The following is a 13,605-nucleotide window of genomic DNA, read 5'->3' on the forward strand; positions in this document are numbered from 1 at the left end:
ATAGATAGATAGATAGATAGATAGATAGAAGTTTGGATATTTGTCCCTACTCAAATCTCATGTAGAATTGTAAGTCCTAATGCTGGATCTGGGGCCTGATGGGAGATGTTTAGGTCATGGGGCAGATCTCCCATGGCTTGGTCCTGACTTCATGAGAGTGAGTTGTACAAGATCTGGTCATTTAAAAGTGCATAGCCATTTCCCCTCCCCATTTGTCTCTCTCTCTGTCACTCCTGTTTTTGCCATGTGAAGTACCTCCTCCTCCTTAACCTTCTGTCATGACTTTAAGATTCCTGAGGCCTCCCTAGAAACTGAGCAGATGACAGCACTATGCTTCCTGCAAAGACTGCAGAACTGTGAGTCAATTAAACTTTTTTTCTTTATAAATTACCTAGTCTGAGGGACTTGTTTATAGCAATTCAAGAATGGCTTAATACAGAAAATTGGTACTGAGGAGTGGGGCATTGCTATAATGACATCTGAAAATATGGAAGCAAATTAGCAACTGTGTAATGGGGAGAGTTTGGAGGAGTTTAGAGGGCTCTAAAGAAGACAGAAAGATGTGAAAAAGTTTGGAACTGACAGAAGCACAAGTCAACCACATGCCTAAGCAGATAGGGAAGAATCCCCAGAAAAACTCCAAACTGCCCAGGTCATTGTGCACAGCGGGCTTGCCTAAACATGCCCATGATGAAAAATCTCATCCTTTAACACATGTGCAGGAAGGGAAATACATCAGTGTGGAGTGACTCAGACTAAAGAATCAACTGTGCACTGGGAGAACTGGGTGGAGCCACCAAGAATTTGTGCCTTCTGCTGGCAAGGAGTCTAGCCTCTTCAGCTCATGTGTGGGAACCCAGGTATACAATTGTAAGGTGGGAGCCTGTTTTCAGGACCCCTCCCTTTTCTGAGAGCTTTCTTTTAGCTTAATAAATTCTACCCTTCTCACCCTTCAATGTGTCCACATGCCTAATTTTTTTCCTGGTGATGAGACAAGAACCCAGATTTAGCTGAACTAAGAAGCAAAAAATTCTGCATCAGAACTTCTTAAGAGACTGGTTAAATGGTTGTACCAAAATTCGATAGTGATGCAGACGGTGAAGTCCAAGCTGATGAGGTATCAGATGGAATGAGGAACTCATTGGCAACTGGAACAAAGGTTATCCATGTTATGCCAACAGAGCTTGGCTGCATTCTGTTCATGCCCTAGGAATCTGTACAGGTTTGAACTTGAGAGTAATACTTTAGCATATCTGGCAGAAGAAATTTTTAAGTGACAAAACATTCAAGATGTGACCTGGCTGCTTCAAAAAGCCTACACTGAGATCAAAGAAGGATCAAAGAAATGACTTCATGTTGGAAATTATATTTAAAGAGGAAGCAGAGCCTAAAAGTTTGGGAAATTTGCAGCCTGGCCATGCGGCAGAGAAAGAAAAAGCTTTTCTGAGAGAGGAATTTAAGCAGGCTGTGGAGCAACAACTTACTAGAGATATATGCATAAGTAAAAGGGAGTCAAGTACTAATATCCAAAACAATTGAAGGCATTTCAGAGACCTTTGAGGAAGCCCCTTCCATCACAGGCCCTGAGGTGTAGGAGGACTGAATGGGTTCATTAGCCAGGCCAAAGTCCCTGCTGCCCTATACAGCCTAGGGGCACTGCTTCTCACATCCAGGCTCTTCCAGCTTCAGCTAGGGCTCAAACAGGCCCAGGTACAGTTTGGGCTGCCGCTTTGGAGAATGCAAGCCATAAACCTTGGTGGCTTCCACATAGCCTTAAGCCTGTAGGCATGCAGAATGCTAGAGTGAAGAACACTTAGCAGCCTGCACCTAGATTTCAGAGGATGTATGAGAAACTCTGGGTGTCCAGTCAGAAGCCTGCTCCAGAGGCAGAGCCCTCACAGAGAACCTCTACTTGGGCAGTGCCAAGGGAAAATGTAGAATTGAGGCCCCCAGATAGTAACCCCAGTGGGGCACTGCCTAGTAGAGCTATGAGAAATGGGCCACCATCTTCCAGATCCCAGAAGGGTAGAAGCAACAGCAGTTTGCACCCTGTGCATGGAAAAGCCTCAGGCACTCGATAGCCTATGAGAGCTGCTATAGGGAATGAATCCACAAAGCCACAGGGGCAGAACTGCCCAAGGCCTTAGGAGCCCACCCCTGCACCAGTGTGCCCTGAATGTGGGATATGACATCAATGGAGCTTTAAGATTTAATGACTGCCCTGCTCTGTTTCAAACTTATGGCATGAGACCTGTAGCCCCTTTCTTTTGACCGCTTTCCCTTTTGGAATAGAAATGTTTACTTAATGCCAATACGCTTGTACCTCCATTGTATTTTGGAAGTAACTAATTTGTTTTTAATTTTACAGGCTCATTAAGTGGAAGGGACTTGTCTCAGATGAGACTTTGGAATTTTGAGTTAATGGGAGAGTGAGTTAAGACTTTGGGGGACTCTTGGGAGGGCATGATTCTATTTTGCAATGTGAGAAACACATGAGATTTGGGAGAGGACGGGGCAGAATGATATAGTTCGGATATTTGTAACTATGCAAATCTCATGTTGAATTGTAATCCCCAAGGCTGGAACGGGGCCTTGTTGGAGATGTTTGGGTCATGTGGGCATATCCCTTACAGGGTGGTGCTGACTTCATGATAGTTGGTGAGTTTGCACAAGGTCTGGTTGTTAAAAGTGTACAGCACCTTTCCACCAATTCTCTCTCTCTCTTTTTCTTTCTGTCTCACTTTCTCCTTCTTTTACCATATCAAGTGCCTCCTGCCACTTGCTTACTCCTTTTATCACATCAAGTGCCTGCTGCCCCTTTGCCTTCTGCCATGATTGGGACTTTGTAAACTTGCTGAGGCCCCTCTAGAAGCTGAGCAGATGCCAGCACCATGCTTCCTGCAAAGCCTGTAAAACCTTGAGCCAATTAAACTTCTTTATAAATCACCCAGTCTCAGGTATTTCTTTAGTAATGCAAAAATGGCCCTGACATTATATTGTATACCTTTAATACACACAATAAAAATGCATTTTTTTTTAAAAAGAAAACGTTTGCTTGTGTTAGAAATGTAACAGCCTTTTATTGTCCCATGTCTGTTTATGTGTCACTTTCTTTTTTTGGTTTCTTTTTGTTTTTTGTTTTCTTTTTCCCTCGACAAGGTCACCTAGGCTGGAGTGCAGGTGGACCAATCATGGCTCAATGCTACCTCTGCCTCCCAGACTCAAGTGATCCTTCCACCTTATCCTCTTGAGGAGCTGGAACTATAGGCGTGCACCACCATGCCTGGATAGTTTTTATATTTTTTGTAGTGATGGGGTTTCACCATGTTGCCCATATTGGTTTCAAACACTTGAGCTAACATGATATGCTGCCTAGGCCTCCCAAGATGCTGAGATTACAGGCGTGAGCCACCGTGCCCAGCCATCATTTTCTTTACGTGGAAGATTAAGTGGCAAAGAGCACTGCAGTTAAAGTATCCTATGAAATGGTTGTCTTAACATCTATCTTATAATTAATTACACTTTGTTTTTTCCACATGGTCAAGGATAATGCCTTTGATCTAATTATCACACTTGTTTTAATAATAGATATAATGCAGCTCTTAATTTACTTTATTAAGTTTCTATACTTAATATAGAAAATAGATTGTTATTTTAAATTTTCTATACTTGAAACACACACAAACAGAATAGAGAAAAAATTAGAAGGGACTTGTGAAATCCACCTCTCAGAGTATTTAGCTATTGTAGCAATTTTTAATCATGTAGCCACAATCTTGCTTCATCTTTTTGCAAACATTTGATAAAATAAGTGAATTAACATAAGAATTCCAATGATAATATACATATGTTATGAAAATAAGTTTATGATTACTTTCATGATAAAAATTAATGGGTTGTTTGTTTAGTTTCAGATCTTAATGCCAGATATAGTTTAAAGAAAATCTTTCTGGGATATATCCATATGTAGAAGGGGCAAGCCTCTATCAGAAGGAAATTGCCTATAAAGTTAAATAATTCCTCATTCAATCTTGCTCTTCTATGCCTCCTGGCATGCTTATTAATATTTCAGCCAAACTCAGAATCTAGAACAGAAAGGAAATAAAATCTGTTGATTAGATATTAGATACCTATTTTAAGGTGATGCTAAAGATTATTTTATCAACTGTCATTTAACCATCTTTAGTTCATCTTATAAAATAATTTAATCAGAGTAATCCTTCACCAAATAAGTTTACATCCAAGATTATATATTTACAGGGAGAAGAATTTTATATGGTGCTAGAATTCAGATTTCCTGAGATAATATGTTATTGTATTAGAGCTACTACAAAAGAGAAAGACTATTGACTAGACATCTGACAAATGTGCATATGTCTTAACAAAAGGAATGTAAGTGCCAAAATATAATTTTGCTATTATTATAGACTTACAAAGAAGTGATCTCTAATTTGCCAGGCATGCCATAATATACCTGCTCACATAATAATAATTAGCAAGTTTAGTAAATCCCTATTTCTAGCAGAAAGTTGTATGTCTCAACAACAAGGATAGCACACATTGTTTTAAAAGTTACTTTCAGGAAAAATAAGATTTAGGAGAACCAGAAGGTCAGGATCTTTGCATTTAGATCCACTTCACAACATGCTTCATCAGGAGAGGATCATTTATCTCAAAAGACACATCCCATAAAGGCCATGGTGTGAGGGAAAATGAAGCCATTAGATTTTTGGAATTTAAGTTTTATAGCTGCAGTTTCAATAACACTACCAGAGTTGAATAGGACCCAAGGGTCATATTGAAGAGTCAGCATAAATGACTAATTCCATGTGGTGAGAAAGCTGATGGGCTTCTCACACTGAGCTATCTGAGGAGAGAGGAACCAGTCAACTATAGAGGATTGCTTCATTGTACAACTAGGGAAGTTGAGCATCTAAAGGACTAAGCACACAGCAACATTTTAAAAGAAATAATATTGTGTGTGAAATTCAGCAGTATTAACTATTGATACCAGTGTCAACTGGAATGAGTCTATGAATGAGACAAGATTTGCAATTAGAAAGGTCCTAAGGATACAATCGGGTAATGCAAATAATGTCAGATGGGGTAAGTTAAACTTAAAATCACTGCCATGCCCCTCTGAGTCTCTGCAATGACTCTGTTTATCACAGTCTCCAACAATCTCCTCAGAAGTACATAACACTCATAGGGAAATCTAGTGATAGGCTAAGCAAAAGAAATACAAATTTGACTTTTTATCACTGTAGGGTACTAGATAATTTCTGATGACTCATGCTGTTTCTATTTTTCTAGATAATCAAGGTCAAACAGAGATATAACCACCTCTGCATCTGGAAATGAAAAACAACCACCAACACAATAAACAAAATCTCTTTTGAGGGAAATCCCCTTTTCTATAGCTTTCATTAAGGCAAGGATATTGAGAAGACCTAGTACACTCAAGAGAATAAATCTCAACTTGTAGCTTGACAAAGACAAATGTTCCCTACTTGTTCTGGAACAGGTAAAAGAAATTCCAATGTTACGTTTACTGATTCTTCACTTTGCTTCCTTTAGAAAAAAAAGAAAAGAAAAGAAAACCTTAGTGGGAAGTTAAGAGCTGTTTGATTAACTGCTGAGCTAAACCGGGGGGAGCATACTCAGGAGTCTCTCTCTGGGAGGCTCCTCTAACTTGCTGTTCTCCTCCTATGCTTGCACATATTGGCTAATGTCAATTAATCACATAAAGTAGAGACCATGGGTTTTGTATAATTTCCCCCCTTTCTCATAAAGGGAACGAATTGTTCCAGACAGAAGGAGACAACATTGCACAGGCAATGCAGCTGAATTGTAACCTGGGGTGGACTTAGTGCTGTCAAGGGAGAAATTCGGGTTGATGGTTCTTTTGAGCTGCACAGCTCAGTGGTTTTTCTGTTTCTAATGTCAGCTTTTTCTTACGCACTGCATTGTATTAGAGACTTCAATAGAGAAGGAATATGGGGATCTATTTAATAGAAACTCTGTTGGGAAATAGAAAAATGTTCAACCTCCCTAACTTTCTGCATTAACTTTTTGCATAATTCTCCTCTTTTAGTTTGCCATTTGTAAGACTGAAATTAAAAGAGGAAGGATAATATTAGCAAAACAGTCAGTTAAAACATACAAAGACAGTTCTACTAACCTGAGTCAGTTAAAACATACAAAGACAGTTCTACTAACCTGATTTTAAAAACTCATTAGCTACTTTTAAAAGCATAAATTCTAATGATCAACTATCACAGAGTAGCAGTCAGGGTTTTAGAGTTCAGCAGTTGCAAATGAACATGAGACAACACTTGTGGTCAAATAAACACGGATATAAAGCCAAGGACATACAACTCTAGGCTTTCAGAAAAGACAATTCTCAAGTAACTTAATAGCAATATAAGAACATATTCTAAATAGAGTTCTTTGTAACAGTGTCAAGCATACGTGCTGAAAGCCCCAGCAACCAGCCTCAATATGATACTCTTTCTCACTACCCACTGGTGTTTTGGAAACTGCTTGAAAATCAAATCTTCAAATATGTAAACCAAACCACATCTAAAATTATTGCCAGACACACGTTTAAAATAAGCTGAACATTTTCCCCCCAAAAGCAAGTTAACTGTATTTTTCTATGTCAGATAGATATTTTGGATCAAATAAGAAATAAAAGCAATACTTCGACAAAATGTTATAAATGCTATTTTACGTAATTAAACCGAGAATCGAAGTGCAAAATCTATCATGACTGAAATTAAAGTCTTAATGTTCTAAATGATAGCAATGACTGCTATCCCTAGCAGGTAATACAGAAATGTCATACAAAAGGAGAAAGAACAGGCCCCAGCATCAGAATCCAAATTGAAAGCAATTTTTTTGCTATAAAATTGAATGGTTTATATTTACATTATTAATGACAAGAAAAAATAAATCAAAATATAAAAAAATGCTTGCCTCAACATTGCCACCAATGCTAGTGATTTATATTGTATTTATTTACATAAATGGTTAAAATATATTTGAAAATTTGTATTTTTTATAAATGGGCAATTTATGATTACTTTTATTTATGCAGCACAAAGTCATGTTACGTTTTATGAATATTATATAGAATAATTAAATGAAGTCAGTTAACATATTTATCACTTCAAATATTAACTTTTTGTGGTGAGAACATGAGAAATTTACTCAGCATTATTAGAAATGTACAATACTCTCTTCTTAACTATATTCACCATACTATGCAACAGAAAATCCAAAAAAAATTCTTATCTAATTGAGATTTTGTACACATTGATCATCATCTTTTCATTCCCCTCATACTCACAATCTCTCTAATAACCATTCTACTCCATGCTTCTGTGAGTTTGATGTTTTCATGTTTCATAAATAAACGAGAAAACGTGGTACTGTATTTGTCTTCCTTTGCCTGGTTTATTTTACTTACAATAATGTTCTACCGTTATTTTCATATTGTAGCAAATGACAAAATATCTTTCTTCTTGAAGGCTGAAGAGTATTCCATTGTGGACATATACTATATTTTCTTTTTTTAATACAATTTTGTATTTTTAATTTTTTTTAATTTCAGATTCAGGGGGTAGATGTGCAGGTCTGTTACATAGATATATAGCATAATGGTGAGATTTGGGCTTTTAGTACACAAATCATCAAATTGGAAATATTGTACCTAATAGGTATTTCTTTAACCCTCTCTTGCTTCCCAACCAACACCTACTGGAGTCCCCATTGTCTATTATTTTCATCTTTATGTCCATGTGTACATATTGTTTAGCTCTCACTTATAAGAAAGAACATGCAGTATTCGATTTTCTGTTTTTCAGTTATTTCACTTGGAATAATGGCCTGCAGCTTCATCCATGTTGCTGCAAAGGACATGATTTCCTGTTTTCTTTTATGGCTGCGTAGTATTCCATGGTGTATATATACCACATTTTCTTTATCCAGTCATCCAAAGATGAACATTTGGGATAATTTCATGACTTTGCTATTGTTAATAGTGCTGTGATAAACATACAAATGCAGGTGTCTTTTTAAATGATTTCTTTTCCTTTGGGTAGATGCCCAGTAGCAGGATTGCTGGATCAAATGGTGATTCTATTTTTAGTTCTTTGAGAAATCTCCATACTGCTTTCTGTAGGGGTTGTACTAATTTACGTTCCCACCAACAGTGAATAAGCATACTCTTTTCCCTGCACACTTGTCAACATCTGTGGCTTTTGACTATTTCATAATAGCTGTTCTGACTGATATATCTCATTGTAGTTTTGATTTGCATTTCTGTAATGATTAGTGATGTTATATATTTTTTCATGTTTGTTGGCCATTTGTATATCTTCTTTTGAGAAAGGTCCGTTCATGTCCTTTGCTCGCTTTTGAATGGAATTATTTGGTTTTGTCTTGTTGAATCATTTGAGTTCACTGTAGATTCTGGAGATTAGTGCTTTGCCAAAGGCATAATTTACAAATATTTTCTCCCATTCTGTAGGCTGCCTGTTTACTCTGTTGATTACTTCCTTTACTATGCAGAAATTTTTGGTTTAATTAAAACCCATTTGTCTGTTTTTGCTTTTGTTGCATTTGCTTTAGGGGTCTTAGTCACAAACTCCTTCCCTGGGCCAATGTCCAGAAGAGTTTTCCCCAAGTTTTCTTCTGGGCTTTCTATCAGAGCTTACAATGAAGTCTTTAATTCATCCTGAGTTAACTTTTACATATGGCAAGGGATAGGGCTCTAGTTTCATTCAGAGGTGTATGGCTAGCCAATTTTCCTTGCACCATTTATTGAGTAATGTGTTCTTTATCCATTGTTTACTTTTGTCAACTTTGTCAAAGATCAGTTGGTTGTAGGTATGTGACTTTATTTCTGGGTTCCCTATTCTATTTCATTGACCGATAAGTCTAGTTTTCTACCACTGCCACGCTTTTTGAGTTGCCATAGTCTTGGGAGTACAATCAAAAGCTAGGTAATGTGATACCTCTGGCTTTCTTCTTTTGGCTTATGATTGCTTTGTGTTTTGAGTATCTTTTGTGGTTCCATATGAACTTTAACATTTTTTTTAATTCTGTGAAGAATTACCTTGGTAACTTGATAGCGACTGTGTTGAGTCTGTAGATTGCTTTGCGCAGTATGTTCATTTTAATAATATTGATTCTTCCAATCCATGAGCATAGGATGTTTTTCCATTTGTTTATGTCATCTGTGATTTTTTTCATCAGTCTTTTGTAGTTCTAGTTAGTTGGCCCACAGTTCTGCCAGCTGTTACAGAAAGTATAGCACCAGAATCTAATTGCCTTCGGGTGAGGTCTCAGGGAGCTTTTACTCATGGTGGGAGGCAAAGAAGGAGCAGGCATGTTACATGATGAGAGAGGTAACAAGAGAGTGAAAGAGAAAGAGACAGAAGGGGAAATGCCACCCTCTTTTAAACAAACAGATTTCACGTGAACTACAGAGAAAGAACTCATTCATTACCAGGAGGATGGTGCTAAGCCATCCATGAGGAATCCATCCCCATTATCCAATTACTTCCCACCAGAACCCACCAGCAGCATCGCAAATCAGGTTTCAACATGATATTTGGAGTAGAAAACATCCAAACCATAGCAACTGTCTTTTTGATATGCTTTTGGATGCATGTTGCAAGTATTTTGTTGAAGTTTTTTTGTCTATGCTAATCAGGGATATTGGCCTATAGTTTTGCTTTTTGGTTGTGTGTTTTCCTGATTCTAGTATCATGATGATACTAGTTTCATAAACTGAGTTAGGGAAGAATGTCTCATCTTTTTTTTTTTTTTTTTGGAACACTATCAGTAACATTGTGATATTGTTTGGCTGTGTGTCCCCATCCAAATCTCATGTTAAATTTTAATTCCCAGTGTTGGGGGAGGGACCTAAAGGGAGGTGACTGCATCATGGGCTAGATTTTCCTTTGCTGTTTTCATGATAATGAGTGAGTTTTCATGAGATCTGTGTTTAAAAGTGTGTGGCACTTCCCCCACCTGCTCTCATCAAAATGTGAAGATGTTCTTGCTTCCTCTTTGTCCCATTTCTGATTGTGCTTATTTGAATCATTTATCCTTTTTCCTTAATCTCACTACCAACCTATAGATTTTGTTTATCCTTTCAGATAACCAACTTTTCGTTTTGTTGCTCTTTATCATTTTGTGTTTTCAATCTCATTTAGTTCTGTTCTTACCTTTGTTATTTCTTCTGCCACCCTTGGGTTTTTTTTTTTTCCTTGTTTTTCTAGTTCTTTGATTTAAAATCTTAGAATGTTAGTATGAGATAAATTTGTCTCTTTAATGTAGGCACTTAATGTTATACACTTTCCTCTTAAAACTGCTAAAGGTTTTAATATATTGTGTCTGTATTTTCACTAACTTCAAATTTTTTGTTATTTTTGTCTTAATTTTGTTGTTCACCCAAAAATCATCCAGGAGCAAGGTGTTTTGTTTCATGCATTTGTGTAGTTTTGACAGTTACTTTTCTAATTTTATTCTACTGTGGTCCAAGAAGATACTTGACCCAATTTTTATTTTTTGAATTTAATAAGACTCAATTTATGACCAGCCATGTGGTCTATTTTGGAGAATGTTCTATGTACAGATAAGAACATTGTTTATTTTGTGTTTATTGGGTAGAATGTTCTGTAAATGTCTATTAGGTGTCTGTGGCCTAGAATCCATTTTAAAGTTTTTTTGCTGATTTTCGGCCTCAATAATCTGTCTAGTGCTATAAGTGGTATATTGAAGTTCTCAACCATTACTCTATTGCTATCTCTTTCCTTAGGACCAGTAGTATTTGTTTTATGAATCTGGGTGCTACAATGTTGGGTTCATATATATTTGAAATCGTTACATCTTCTTGTTAAATTGAAACTTATTACTTTATGTCCTTGTCTTTTTTTAGGTTTGTCGGTTTAAAGTATATTTTATCTGATATACACCTAGCTACTCCTGTTCATTTTTGCTTTCCATTTGTGTTAAATATCTTTTCTCACTTTTTTTTTTTGAGTCTGTGGGCATCTTTCCCCATTAGGTGGGTCTTTTGTAGGCAGCTAATTGTTGGAACTTGCTTTGTTATCCGATTTGCCAGTTCATATCTTTTCCATGGAGCATTTAGGCCTTTTACATTTAAGGTTAGTATTGATATGTGAGGTTCCATTCCTGTCATAATGGTGTTAGCTCATTGCTTTGCAGTCTCAATTGCGGAATTGCTTTATAGATTTCTGAGCGTTGTACTTATATGTGCTCTTATGATGGCAAGTATCATTCTTTATTTCCATATTTAGAAGTCCTTTGAGCATTTCCTTTTTTTTTTATGGGAAACTGCTCTTTATTTAGACCGTTGGGACAAAATTAACTTTGGTCACATATTACTTAAAAAAAAATTCAGTTTTACATATTTCAAAATAGATAGAACTAAATGATCAGAGAAATAATTTCTTCTGTAAAAATCGGCCAAATTTTATCAAAAATGTAACATACGATATAATCCAAATTACAAAAAGACTACTTGGGATCATAATACTCCAAACGTATGACAGTTATAACTCCATCTTAAGAAGTGTGAAAAGTACTTGCTCTCATGTTGCTTTGGTCCAAAAGAGTAGAGCTAACTCAGTAACAGGAAACTAAGTACCCAATCTTTTGCCAAAATTAATTTAGATTGTGACTGGCAGCAGAAATATCCATGATGAACAGCTCTACTATAACAAAGAATAATTAAAGAATACTTTTCGTGAACATATCACACTATCAAATACATTTTTATAAGAGAAAAATATGAAGGAAATGATAAAATAGCTATCACAAACAAAAAGAAGCATTTCCCCCATAAGGTGAATTAGAGGGTTGATGATGCTAATAGGAAAGGAAGTTGAGTACTGTATTTATTTCTTATTTTATACAACTCTTACTCTTTACGAGAATGGTTATAGTTATGCCCATAAAAGTGTAACCCATGGAATTTGAAAGCAAGCACTCTTTGTAATTATTTAAAAGGGCCTTTTTAAAAATTATAATACAAAGGTCTGTGCTCTATAAGCAGTCCTCCACTGTGCATTATAACAACAAGGCTTACTTTTAATACAAAGACTAAGTGTTTGGGAGTTATGAACCACTGGATTTAACAAACATCATTTTATAACTGCTTTTTCTATCTTTTTTGTTTTTGGGATCCTCCACTTCATCAGGGTGCTCAGCAGCTTGGAGTTCTTCAGCAGATTCTTCTTTCTCTGACTCTGAATCTCTTTCAGAATCATCTGGACTTTCAGGATCAAGTGAATCATTGTCGTCGTCATCATCATCTCCAGCCACATCACCTTCTCCATCATGATCTTCTACCTCACTGAAGCCAAGTCCACAATGTCGCCAATATCTTCCTGATAATATCTTCCTTATTGTCCATACTTTGCTGATATTGAGACTCCAGTTCTTCATTAATTTTCTTGTCTTCCTCCCCTGTTCAGAAGTGAGATGTTGATTTGTGATCTCCTATAACAAGACAGCCAGTATGTTCCTTCTTTCCTGCACCCATAAGTCTCAAGAACTGTTGTTTTCTTTCTTCACTATCCAAGTCTGCTGCCTCCCAATTGCTAGATCCCAGATCATCGTCTGGAGAGGCTGAACACTTCACCACATGCAGGTGAGACTCTCTGGCAGCACTCATCCTTGCAGGGATCCCGACAAAAAATGCCAAACCTTCTCACCGCTCTCCCCAGCCACAACACCAGCAGCTTGCAATCCTCTACCAGCCCAAGCAGCGCCACTCCAGAATGCCTGAGCATTTCTTGTAAGACCAGTCTAGTGTTGATGAATTTCCTTAGAGTTTGTTTATCTGAGAAAGGCTTTATGTCTCCATTTATGATGCTTAGTTTGGTCACTTTTGCTTATCAAGCTTAATTTGGTCATTTTACAAAATCCTATATTTCTTGAAGGCTGTGTTCATTTTTTGAAATTCCCATTTATTTTTCTGTAACTGGATAAATTAAAAAACCAACCTTCAAGCTCTGAAATTTTTTCTTCTCCTTGATGTACTATATTATTAAAACTTTCAACTACATTCTGAAATTCCTTCAGTAAATTTTTCAGTTCCAGAATCCATTTAAATATATATATATAAATTATTTTTTATATCCTGTATTTTCTAATTTCTTTGTGTTGGTTTTCAATTTTTCTTGGTTCTCACTGAGTTTTTTTACAATCCATATTTTGAATCTTCTTTACAATCCATATATTGAATCTTTGTCATATTATAATTTTCATTTTGGTTAGGAATAATTGCTAAAAAGCTAGTGCTATCCTTTGAGGGTGTTGGAACACCTGCCTCTTTGCACAGCCAGAGTTTTCATGCTGAATTTTTTCAATGTAAAACACCCATCTTATGGCTGCTGCTGAAATGATTGCAAAGCTGAATCTCTTTCCCCAACCCAAAATAGACAACTCTGTGGCTGGTTTGAGCTCCCCTGCAGGAATGTTGCCACTCTGCCTAGAGGGGAGAAAATGAGCTCCACCCTTCATGCAAGCCCAGGCCAGTTGACACACTTTTCAGTCGGGAAACAG

General features: G+C 36.8%; 1 pseudogene; it reads right to left on the reverse strand.

The window, feature by feature from the left end:
• Positions 1 to 12,153: 12,153 nt before the first annotated feature.
• On the reverse strand, positions 12,154 to 12,712 carry LOC116485080 (small acidic protein-like; annotated as a pseudogene).
• Between the last annotated feature and the right edge of the window lie 893 nt (positions 12,713 to 13,605).

This window comes from Hylobates moloch, unplaced genomic scaffold (assembly GCF_009828535.3).
Source record: "Hylobates moloch isolate HMO894 unplaced genomic scaffold, HMol_V3 SCAFFOLD_16, whole genome shotgun sequence".
Lineage (NCBI taxonomy): Eukaryota > Metazoa > Chordata > Mammalia > Primates > Hylobatidae > Hylobates > Hylobates moloch.